We start from the raw sequence: 13,871 nt of genomic DNA on the forward strand, positions 1-13,871 counted from the left end.
GAAAATAAGGAAAATAATAAGTGGTTGTACGTGAAGTGTTCGACAAGAGAGGAACAAGGTTTGGGCGAAAAACTGCCGTCGGGAGAGAATTATAGACCGAAAGCCAAAACCGAATTTCGACCGGAACTTCGTAGAGAGACATTCAATACAAGGTAAGGGTGGGGTTCTAATTTTCTAATGGATTGTATGATGAGTAGTATGTGGGAATTAGGGTAATGGGGAATTTACCATGCATTCTTAGTTGTTCTGTTTGTGAAAGTAGTAATTTTGTGTGTTGGATTTGTGTTTGAATTACCTGCCGAATTGATGTAGTGAATGGAAAAATATATTTAGTAGAAGTCGATTAATGGTATGATGAAATTATGGTTGTTGTTGAATGAGCGGAAGTATAAAATTATTATGAGAAAAATTGCAGAAAACTGTGTACAGGAAGAAGACGGTACCGAACGGCACACCCTGGAGACAAGGGTAGTGTGCCGAACGGCACACCATGGAGAGAGAGAGAGAGACATGTCGATCGGCATGTATAGATGACAGGTAAGAGGTGCCGAGCGGCACCCTCATAGTACAGAGGATTTCCTTTGTTTTCTTAATTGCTTAGGTATTGTATGCTTAGGTACTGTAGCGTTAAAGTTTCAAGTTAGTAATTTATACATGTTTTAATAATAATAATAATAATAATAATAATAATAATTACAAAAATAGCATTAATAATAATAATAATAATGATTTAATATTATTAGTATAATGTGTTTAGGAGTTTTAAGTGAGAGATAAATAATTGATTAGTAATTAATTAATTGATTTAGTAGATAACGCTTAATAATTATATAGTATTAGCGGTAAATAAATTGTTTTAGGCGTAGAATCGGAACCGTTAAATTGTGTAGTAATTATTGTTGCTTGCTTGTGATTATGTTGTTTATAATTTGCAAAGTTGCAGGCTCTGATGAAATTGGTTGTGTTACTCTGTGTTGTTGTTTTTTTTCTTACGATGTGTTGTGATGTTATGATGTTGTGATAAATTTTGTTGATTACAATGTTGATTGCGATGTTGATTACAATGTTGATTGCGATCTTGATTACGATGTTAATTGGGATGTTAATTATTGTTGTTGTGTGTAATGTTGCATTCATTGAGTCACATACATATGCATACTTTGCGATGGCCTGGATTGGCAACACGATGTGAGCTTTGCTCTGTTTACGATGGCCTGGATTGGCAACACGATGTGAGCTTTTATCTGTTTACGATGGCCTAGATTGGCAGCACGATGCGTGCTTTGCTCTGTTTACGATGGCCTTGATGGCAAACACGATGATGATGAAGGCTTATGCCTTGGCCTTAATTGCAAACACGATGGGAGTTCTGCTCCAATGGTAACACATGCATGCGCATTTGAATTAGTTGTTACATCACATGTTGCATATTTGAGTTGTTATGACGGTGAATTCGTCGTTGTATTGCATTGATGAATATGTTGTGATGAAGTGGTGTTGATAAATTGTTATTGTTATATTATGCTGATGAGTATGTCGTGATTGTTTGTTGTGTGAATAATTTGTGAAGCGGTGATTTACATTATCTAAATTTTGTCATATATTATTTATCATATGATTTATTATATTATTAGATATTTCACCCCTTTTGTTTGAATGTTATCCTTTGTTGGTAACGTGCAGGTAACCAAGATGAGTAGTCGTTACCGTTAGTAGCTCGAGTAGGTGTCCTTTGCTCTGATACGTAGCACCTGGGGGTTGAACGCTTGATTATTTTATTTCGTTTTAATGAATTATCGTTTACTTGAGGATTAATGGGAATTATTGTGAACGCTCTTTTATTTTAAGTTGTTGATTTTGATGAAGTTGAATATGTTGGAAACAAATTACGATTTTTTTCCGCTGCATTATTGAAGTGGAGTTTGAGAACCACGATTTAAGTCTTTTTGTTGGTTTATCCTAAAGTGTGCTATGTATCAATTTGTTTAACTTGAATATGTTTTTTTATTTTGAAGAAGACATGACATCCTATGATGGTGTTTTTATTATTATACTCTAATTTATTTAATTAATTACCGAGGGTAGAAATGGGGTGTTACATGCGCGCTTAGCGCGATAGACCAGGCTTAGCGCGGTCTGGGAGAAAAAGTTTTATATTTTGGAAAATTGGACTAGGTCTTGTATGCTTATGATTTATCATGAATTATAGTGAATTTTCCATAATTTTATGGAATTGTTTAGATGGTTTTTGAATCAGTTCTTTGTGATAACATGATACTTGAATTTCATATGTATGTATGTTGTGAGTTGATATTGGTTGAAAATAACATTGTTGAACATTGTTTTCTACTTGTTATTGGTGATGTGTTGATTTGGTGAGTTTTGTTAAGATGTTTTCATGTGTGATTGATAACATGAATATGTATATGTTTGTGCAATGGTGTGAAATTCATATGTGATGAATGATGAGATATATGCTGGTATGATTAAGATTGAGAGATGGTATTTGTAACACCCCGAATTTAATTAAATTGGTTAATTAAATTATTGAAGGATTTAAATATTTGATTTAGTCGAATTTGGATTGTCGGTGTTATTTAAGGGCGTATTTGGAATTATATAAATTGAAGTCGGATAGTCGGAAAATAATATTAAGAATAATATTATTTATAAGTCGGAATTATTATATTGTTGGAATATTAATAAAAGTGATATTTTGATTTAATTTGAGTTATATAACTTATTGGGCCTAATTAGTTGTGGAGAATAATAAAGAGGAGACTTAAACAATAAGCCCAATTGGTTTTATATTAGGGTTTTAGAGATAGAAGAGTAGTGTTGTCATTTGGGGAAAAATCAAGTTGTGAAGAGAAAGAGGCAAGTTTTGGAGAAGATGAACAAAGCTTGAAGATTTCCATCTATGGTGCCCAATCGGAAGTGTGAATCGGAGACCCATTGAGTTGCTTCAATTGATAAGGTAAGGGTGGGGTTCTCTTTCTATAAAGGGACTTATGAAAAATTGTATGTGAGAATTGGGTGTGTAGATTTATTGCATTATCTTGTGTTGATTGTTGCTGTTTATAGAAAATTGAAATTGGGAATAATGTTGTTGCTGCTGTGCGTATTTGAACTATTGCAATAAGGTGAAATTGCTATGTGTATTTGAACTGTGGCAATACAGTGAAACGAGGAGAAAGATTATGAGGAGAAACGATGCCGTTCAGCGACCCCACTTAAACCATGTTGTTCTTTCATTGCGTCTCATCTTTTTATGTGTGTGATTTTGTCTTTTTCACGTCTGTTCCATAAAATGTGTTTCATTATTATTTCTTTTATGTTGTTGCTGTTACTTACTATATAAATACATAGTGGAAGTAGATGATGGACCTGAACAAATATTGAGACGAGGGCACCTGTTTCTATTCACCATGGCTTTTATTCATTTCTCATGCTTTGTTTTGGTCATTTGGTTTTACCACTTTATTTCATTACTTGGATAATTATGGACATGTGCTAATCGAAATAGCCGAATTAAGCGGTATAATTAGTTGTCCGGAATTTGATGAAAATTTACGTGGTAGCTAAGTTTAATTAGTAGCTTAACGTGGTGGTGTTATTTTGTTGAAATTGTGATATTTTACTAATCGACTGAAATTGTGTTTAATTTAAATATTCTTTATAAATAAATTATAATAATTTCATAGAATTGTCAATAGAGTTGTTAGAGTTGTCAATAGAGTTGTTAGAGTTAAAAATAAGTTGTCAGAGTTGTTTTGGGTTATTAAGAGTCAGACTTTTATTTGTTTTGCGTAATTTTGACATGTTTAGAGTTGTTAGTGTATGATGTCGGTGTTTGTTTTTTTTGTTGAAACTTTAAAAATTCATATCTTTTGAACCGTAACTCCGTTTGGGTTTCCGTTTGAGGCGTTAGAAAGCTAGCGTGATATTCTTTTCAATAAAAATGGTCTTGAGCAATAGAATGCTAGAAAATTGGAAATGGAGTAGAAATAGAAGTGAATTAAATTAATATAGTGTGATTATTAATTGGTTGATTAAATTAATAGTTGAATTAATTTCAATGTGTTTAATTGATTAGAATATAATTTGAAATTAGATTAACTATTTGGTTTGTCGGTAAATTACGATATTTTGAGAATTTATCCGTAATTGTGTTTCGACTTGAATATGTATGTTGAGAAATATATATTATTATGTCAATGATGTTGTTTTGATATTGATTCTCTGTTGGTAGTTGGATAGCATTAATTTTAATGATTAATTGCTTGATTTTAAATGTGTATGTTCATATATAATTGGCAAAATGAGAATTAACATGAGAAAGTATGGTTACTAGTGTTAATTGGATTTTGTGAATCGTAATTGATTAATTGGCCTTTTATATGTGAATGATATGTATGTGTTGTGAATGTTGTGTACAATTGGTGGATAATTCATCGAGTCACATGTCTTGCATTGAGTCACATTGAGGTTAAGTGATGTTTGAATATATGCATTTATGTGATTGTCATGTGTACATGAGATGTGATAATTGAAATTGGTGATGTTTTGATATATAATTGGTTAAACGTGTGAATATGTGATAATGATGGATTGCGTATATATTTGGGATAATAGTATTGAATCTTTTGAGTATTATACTATTGAATTTTGTGCTTACTTGAATATGTGAAATTTATTAGATGATACTATTTACATGATTATGACTTGTTGTGTGATGAAAAGTATGTGAGATTAATGAACTGTAGAAGTATGATGTGTATAGTAGCTATTGATACTTGTGATGTGATGATTTTATATGTCTGAATCCTAGCATGCAATTTATCATACGCCCACTTATATGATTTGATATCTCACCCTTTCTCTTTTTTCGCCGTTGCCTTTATATTGGTAACGTGCAAGTATTCAAGTACGAAGATTTAGTTGTCGTTACTCGAGTCGGTTGTCGCTCTGATACGTAGCACTCTGGGGGGAACGATTTATGTCATTTGTGATGTTGCTGTTTAATTGTTTTATCTTAGTTGAACAAATGATAAGTTAACTGAAGATGTTTTATTGAATACTTATTTATATGATTCCGCTGTGTTTTAATAAAATAAGTTATTTTGCTTCAAAGGTGCTATGTATCCGCTTTATGCGACGAGATGATTTGTTTTGTTTTGATTATGTGACGCCTCATTTGTTTATTGAGAAATTTTGAAAACTCTGATTTTTATATATAATTGCCGGGTAGAAATGGGGTTTTACATTAGCGGTATCAGAGCCTGGTTGGTCTGTCCGGCCAAGTTGTCGAGTCAGTTGAGTTGTGTGACAGTTGAATGCTGTCAGTGTTTTATTCCTTAGTACGTGACATGTGTGTGAAACACTGTCGGTACTTGTTTGCTTTGTTGCATGGATTGGTTTGATTCCAAGTGGGGAGAAGTTTTACTTTTCAAAGATGTTTCTGTTGTAAGGGATGGTCATGTATGCTGTTGACAAGAGAAGATGCAAGTGTTGTTGAGAGTTTTGGATGTTACCCAGAGTCGAAGACGGTGTGAAGTTAAGGATAATTTTGGAAGACAGAAGTTAGAGAGTGGCGATGTTCAGCACGGTTGAGGACTGAGAACTTGTCAGTGTGTTTAACCTTGCGTCTGATGCCGGTGTTTGACAAGTGTTAAAGTGATAAAGTTGCGGTAGACTTTATGTTAGACTCGTATAAGTGATTAACGGACATAGTCGATGTATGAAGTGTTGTGAATCGCGAACCCGAGTTGGTACTCGAGAATGCGTGTAGCTTGATTTTTGAATATCTGATATGAACTCCGTTTGAAGCGCCAGAAAGATAACGAGATAAAGTGTATTATAAGAATGATTGCTACAGTCGTAATAGATTTGATTTTGACATGATGATGTTGGGATGGGGTGCAGTTTGTCGTCGAAGTTATTTGAGGAGTTTAGGAGATAACATAAAAATTGTCGATGCTTGATGTCGATGTTTACAATTCGGATAATGTCAGAGATTTGTATCTTGGGTTTCGAGTATCATTTGGACGTACCGTTTGAGCCTACGAAGAGGTGAAGTTGTATTCTACCTTATGGAAATGTCTAAGCCTGTTGAATAAGAATGCTTATTACCGCAAATTTCTGAAGTGAAGTTAAGCAGAACTTGTTGTTGATGATTAAGATGAGAGAACAAGTTGTTCGATATTAAAGATGATTTGAGTACTGATGACTTTTAAGGAAGAGTGAAGTAGTAGCGAAGAAAAAGTCAGACTTAGGGATGATAGAAGTCGTATTTGGGATGCTAAAAGTGGCGGTGTGCATAAAAGAAGGGTTGTATGGAATTTCTATTGCCACTTTATCATGAGGAGGACTTCGGTTGAGACGAAACAAATTATGTGATGCTAAGTGATTATGAATCAGACTTTTGTATTATGTTTGGATGTCAGTGTCTCATCGACAAGATCGATTGATAAGGTAAGATGATGTAGGAGTTGTGAAAACCCAAAGTGAATCATTGGATTACGTCGTGTTATTGGATTTAAGTGGAAATTCGGAAAGAACGCTATTATGATGTAACAACGATTTATACTCCACTAAGTTTGTCGGATACTAATTGGCAAATTGGGGAACTGATCACCCTCAATCTATTGTTAATGGTAGACGAAACTTGTGTTGGACATTATAGATTTATCTTGTTGTCTTAATAGTGTAGAAAGAGTGCCTATATTTTATCGTGAAGATAGTCGCCCATCAGTTTATGTAGCTTGGTAAGAGGGATGGTTGAGTTAGAATTAGATGAGGTTAACAATCGGTGTGGTACGTTTTATGCAAGCGAATGTCGCAAAGTGAAATATTGGAAATATTAAGTAAACAACGATGTGAGGATGAGTATTGATGAAAGTTTGTATTGGATCGAAAATTTGTGAACCATATAAGTAAGCGGAATTTTATCAAGAATGGTGACTTAAAAGAGACTTATCAGAGTTGAGCAGCGAAGCCTTAGGTGATACTGTTGTTGTAAGGCTCGAGGGAGTAAGAAATTATATGCCAGAAGTCGGTAAAGATGAGTTATCTTGATATTTGGATTGATGGACTGTTGGAATAAGTGTGATGCGCCAGAATACTGCATTGAGTTGTTGATTATTACAAAACTGGTAAGAACTGTAATGTGTTTGTGTTCATGAGAATCATTGTTTTGACGAAGAGATAGTGATCGAAGTGTTACCAAGCGCGATTTGGAGATTTGATATTTGGATACGAGGTTTGTATTTGGATGGTGTTGAGCAAATTTTCGAGGACGAAAATATTCTAAGTGGGGGAGAGTTGTAACACCCCGAATTTAATTAAATTGGTTAATTAAATTATTGAAGGATTTAAATATTTGATTTAGTCGAATTTGGATTGTCGGTGTTATTTAAGGGCGTATTTGGAATTATATAAATTGAAGTCGGATAGTCGGAAAATAATATTAAGAATAATATTATTTATAAGTCGGAATTATTATATTGTTGGAATATTAATAAAAGTGATATTTTGATTTAATTTGAGTTATATAACTTATTGGGCCTAATTAGTTGTGGAGAATAATAAAGAGGAGACTTAAACAATAAGCCCAATTGGTTTTATATTAGGGTTTTAGAGATAGAAGAGTAGTGTTGTCATTTGGGGAAAAATCAAGTTGTGAAGAGAAAGAGGCAAGTTTTGGAGAAGATGAACAAAGCTTGAAGATTTCCATCTATGGTGCCCAATCGGAAGTGTGAATCGGAGACCCATTGAGTTGCTTCAATTGATAAGGTAAGGGTGGGGTTCTCTTTCTATAAAGGGGCTTATGAAAAATTGTATGTGAGAATTGGGTGTGTAGATTTATTGCATTATCTTGTGTTGATTGTTGCTGTTTATAGAAAATTGAAATTGGGAATAATGTTGTTGCTGCTGTGCGTATTTGAACTATTGCAATAAGGTGAAATTGCTATGTGTATTTGAACTGTGGCAATACAGTGAAACGAGGAGAAAGATTATGAGGAGAAACGATGCCGTTCAGCGACCCCACTTAAACCATGTTGTTCTTTCATTGCGTCTCATCTTTTTATGTGTGTGATTTTGTCTTTTTCACGTCTGTTCCATAAAATGTGTTTCATTATTATTTCTTTTATGTTGTTGCTGTTACTTACTATATAAATACATAGTGGAAGTAGATGATGGACCTGAACAAATATTGAGACGAGGGCACCTGTTTCTATTCACCATGGCTTTTATTCATTTCTCATGCTTTGTTTTGGTCATTTGGTTTTACCACTTTATTTCATTACTTGGATAATTATGGACATGTGCTAATGAATAGGAATTAGATTTAGTTTTGTAGAGAACCACATGACTTAGCAGTAGCTTAATAATAACAGTAGCAATTATAATAGAAAACAGTCTCGTATAATCGAAATAGCCGAATTAAGCGGTATAATTAGTTGTCCGGAATTTGATGAAAATTTACGTGGTAGCTAAGTTTAATTAGTAGCTTAACGTGGTGGTGTTATTTTGTTGAAATTGTGATATTTTACTAATCGACTGAAATTGTGTTTAATTTAAATATTCTTTATAAATAAATTATAATAATTTCATAGAATTGTCAATAGAGTTGTTAGAGTTGTCAATAGAGTTGTTAGAGTTGAAAATAAGTTGTCAGAGTTGTTTTGGGTTATTAAGAGTCAGACTTTTATTTGTTTTGCGTAATTTTGACATGTTTAGAGTTGTTAGTGTATGATGTCGGTGTTTGTTTCTTTTGTTGAAACTTTAACAATTCATATCTTTTGAACCGTAACTCCGTTTGGGTTTCCGTTTGAGGCATTAGAAAGCTAGCGTGATATTCTTTTCAATAAAAATGGTCTTGAGCAATAGAATGCTAGAAAATTGGAAATGGAGTAGAAATAGAAGTGAATTAAATTAATATAGTGTGATTATTAATTGGTTGATTAAATTAATAGTTGAATTAATTTCAATGTGTTTAATTGATTAGAATATAATTTGGAATTAGATTAACTATTTGGTTTGTCGGTAAATTACGATATTTTGAGAATTTATCCGTAATTGTGTTTCGACTTGAATATGTATGTTGAGAAATATATACTATTATGTCAATGATGTTGTTTTGATATTGATTCTCTGTGGGTAGTTGGATAGCATTAATTTTAATGATTAATTGCTTGATTTTAAATGTGTATGTTCATATATAATTGGCAAAATGAGAATTAACATGAGATAGTATGGTTACTAGTGTTAATTGGATTTTGTGAATCGTAATTGATTAATTGGCCTTTTATATGTGAATGATATGTATGTGTTGTGAATGTTGTGTACAATTGGTGGATAATTCATCGAGTTGAATTATTGTGATATGCTAAATATTAAGATGGTAGAGATGATCTTAATTGCATATGTTTGTAAACATTGTACATGCATTCATGTCATGGTGTGCCTTGAAACAAAGGTGGTTTGCTTTGAAACAAAAGCGGGGCTTGGATTCTAGAGTGAATTCGGAAAGCGGTAAACTATATGTTTACATTTGGTGGCTTTGGTCTTGTCCGGATCTGAAGCGTGGCTAGATTCTATATGAATCGGAAGCGGTGGAACTTTGGGTCCACATTGGGTACCACATGCATAGAGTCACATGTCTTGCATTGAGTCACATTGAGGTTAAGTGATGTTTGAATATATGCATTTATGTGATTGTCATGTGTACATGAGATGTGATAATTGAAATTGGTGATGTTTTGATATATAATTGGTTAAACGTGTGAATATGTGATAATGATGGATTGCGTATATATTTGGGATAATAGTATTGAATCTTTTGAGTATTATACTATTGAATTTTGTGCTTACTTGAATATGTGAAATTTATTAGATGATACTATTTACATGATTATGACTTGTTGTGTGATGAAAAGTATGTGAGATTAATGAACTGTAGAAGTATGATGTGTATAGTAGCTATTGATACTTGTGATGTGATGATTTTATATGTCTGAATCCTAGCATGCAATTTATCATACGCCCACTTATATGATTTGATATCTCACCCTTTCTCTTGTTTCGCCGTTGCCTTTATATTGGTAACGTGCAGGTATTCAAGTACGAAGATTTAGTTGTCGTTACTCGAGTCGGTTGTCGCTCTGATACGTAGCACTCTGGGGGGAACGATTTATGTCATTTGTGATGTTGCTGTTTAATTGTTTTATCTTAGTTGAACAAATGATAAGTTAACTGAAGATGTTTTATTGAATACTTATTTATATGATTCCGCTGTGTTTTAATAAAATAAGTTATTTTGCTTCAAAGGTGCTATGTATCCGCTTTATGCGACGAGATGATTTGTTTTGTTTTGATTATGTGACGCCTCATTTGTTTATTGAGAAATTTTGAAAACTCTGATTTTTATATATAATTGCCGGGTAGAAATGGGGTGTTACATTAGTGGTATCAGAGCCTGGTTGGTCTGTCCGGCCAAGTTGTCGAGTCAGTTGAGTTGTGTGACACTTGAATGCTGTCAGTGTTTTATTCCTTAGTACGTGACATGTGTGTGAAACACTGTCGGTACTTGTTTGCTTTGTTGCATGGATTGGTTTGATTCCAAGTGGGGAGAAGTTTTACTTTTCAAAGATGTTTCTGTTGTAAGGGATGGTCATGTATGCTGTTGACAAGAGAAGATGCAAGTTGTAACACCCCAATTCTACCCGATAATTATACGGAAAATCAGAATATAAAATTCAAGAAAGCATACAATTGAGATGTCACATTTCGTCATTCAAATCATTTACGGCATACTTGCCTTCATCATAGATACATATCACATAAACATAAACAGACATTTAAAATGAGTCCTGAAAATCACTTTATCAAAATAATCATTTTATCTCGCAGCGGAATTCACAAAACTTCACAATGATTTATTTTAATCATAGCATCTTCACAAAACAACTTTGAGTCACAAACCAAAGTAAAACATCACTAAAATCCATTAAACATAACAATTAATAAAACAATCGTTTATCCCCCCGAGTGCTACGTATCAGAGCGATCATTGACTTGACTCACTGCGTCTAAATCTTCATCAAAGCTATCACCTGCACGTTACCAGTATAAAGGTAACGGCAAAACAAAAGGAAGGGGTGAGATATCAAACCATATAAACAAGGTGATGATAAACAATATATTTAGGTTCAAGTCATAATAATCATCACTTTGCGGTATAATCATTACCGTCTAATTCACTTCACCGTTTTAAATTAAAACAACACACGTCACAATATCTCACATAAAATCATATTCAAAGTTCACAGCAAGTCACATAAGTTCACACATCAAAACACATAACCTCGTAATCACACAAATGAAATGCGACTCTAACAAATGCACATGCATGTGGTACCCAGGGCTTCAGCCCCCATCGCCAATTGCCAATAAATAGAGGCATCAAATCAGGCATAAGCCTTCGTCGCTGTTTGCCAATCCAGGTCGTCGCTAAAACATGCAAATCATGAGACATTGATGAAATGCAACAAATCACAAACATCACAAAACAACGTCGCGAGGCATACGCCTATATCACAAATGCTACCGATCATTAGGGTAACTCAACGTCGCTTTATTTCCTGCATTTAACAGTAATCATAAAATCATAGCATCGCATCATCACTGGCCAGAGGCCTACCACTCATTATCACCACATCACAAACCAACACCATTAATCAATATTCCACTCCCAATAACAGTGCATATATAATTTTCCAGAAAATCACAAAATAGCGAACACCAAATAGTACCAAACACAACGATAAAATTATAACCCAACCCCACATACGGTCCATCATATCCCCATTTATAGAGCAAGAACCCCACCCTTACCTTGTATTCGGAGTCCGTTCTACAATTCTACCGATCGAAGCCATCTAGCCTTAGCTCCAAACCATTGCCTCTTTTAATCAGAATCAAAAGCTGGCAATTTTCCAAAATATGCAGCTACAGTGCGATGATGATATCTCACGACTCAGACCTTATTTTGAAGATCCCGACGGTCAAAATTTAGATATAGGTGTTGCGAACCTACCCAAAAAATTTGGCGAAGATCCAACGGTTAACGAATCGGGGATCTTCGATTTAGTGAGACTGCTGCAAGAAAAACGGGAATGAATTTCTCTCCTATTTTCTCTCTTCTCTACAACTTCCCATGACCAATTCCCCAAGACTTTTTCTCTTCTATTTAAACTAATCCTTATCTTAACCTAATTTCATTAAACCTATTGGGCCTAACATTCACACCCCACCTTTTACTACCACCATCACTTAATTAAGTCCATATAATAAATCTAGTATTTCTTCAATACTATTTCTACAACTTAATCAATTAATTAATCGACTAATTAATCATAAAAACCCATGTCAACAATTCTCCACACTCCACAAATTCAATAATTAAATTCGAAATAATTTGAAAGTATTTAATTAAATAATTAACTAAATACCGGGTGTTACAACTCTCCCCACTTAGAATATTTTCGTCCTCGAAAATTTATCTGATACAATATTAATCAACTTCACTTCCACGTCCAACCATCCAACATAACAACCCATTAACACATCTCAAATCGACTACACATATGTCGACCATTCCGGTACTTCTTCAACATAACCGTTACTAACTTGTTAACTATTCCAACGCCATTCGAAAGTGCGAACATCGACGCCATGCGGCGACACTCTTTACGGTATCTCCAAAACTTTTCAAATGGTACACTAATTCTTAAAATTTATTTTCAACAAACCTATTAATTACTCCTTAAATTCACTCAACTTTAACGCTGACGTCGTGTGCGGCACCAATAAACAAGTCCAGCTCCAAGGACAAGCGTAACCGCAAGTTCCATCTCTTTCCAACATCATCCTGTTATAAATAAGTCTATTACAGCTTCTGAAACCATTTTTAAAATAAATTTTATCTCGTTAGCTTTCCAACGCTTCAAACGGGACTCAAATCGGATGTCCAGAACTCAAGTTATGAATTTTTGAAGTTTCACAAAAAATTCAGCAATTTCCTGCGTTTTGCTTACGGAATTTCCACTCCAAAACTCATTTTACTTCAACTTAAACATATTCCAAACAGCTCTTAACAGATCTCCTCACTCCCAAACTTTTTATAACTCGAGAGACACATTCTTTCGCCGAAATTCAGTTTTCGAAACACCCAGACAATAATCCTCTTTGCGAACTTGCAACTGAACCACATCCGAGAAGCAAGGCTTCTCCCCCACTTCGCTCAAACTAATTCCTGCAACAACCAGAAAGCAACAAGTACCGACAGTGTTTCACACACTTGTCACGCACAGAGGAATAAACAACATTAGACAACTTGGCCGGACGGACCGACCTGCTCTGATACCACTTATGTAACACCCTAATTCTACCCGATAATTATACGGAAAATCAGAATATAAAATTCAAGAAAGCATACAATTGAGATGTCACATTTCGTCATTCAAATCATTTACGGCATACTTGCCTTCATCATAGATACATATCACATAAACATAAACAGACATTTAAAATGAGTCCTGAAAATCACTTTATCAAAATAATCATTTTATCTCGCAGCGGAATTCACAAAACTTCACAATGATTTATTTTAATCATAGCATCTTCACAAAACAACTTTGAGTCACAAACCAAAGTAAAACATCACTAAAATCCATTAAACATAACAATTAATAAAACAATCGTTTATCCCCCCGAGTGCTACGTATCAGAGCGATCATTGACTTGACTCACTGCGTCTAAATCTTCATCAAAGCTATCACCTGCACGTTACCAGTATAAGGGTAACG

This window comes from Vicia villosa, linkage group LG1 (assembly GCF_029867415.1).
Source record: "Vicia villosa cultivar HV-30 ecotype Madison, WI linkage group LG1, Vvil1.0, whole genome shotgun sequence".
Lineage (NCBI taxonomy): Eukaryota > Viridiplantae > Streptophyta > Magnoliopsida > Fabales > Fabaceae > Vicia > Vicia villosa.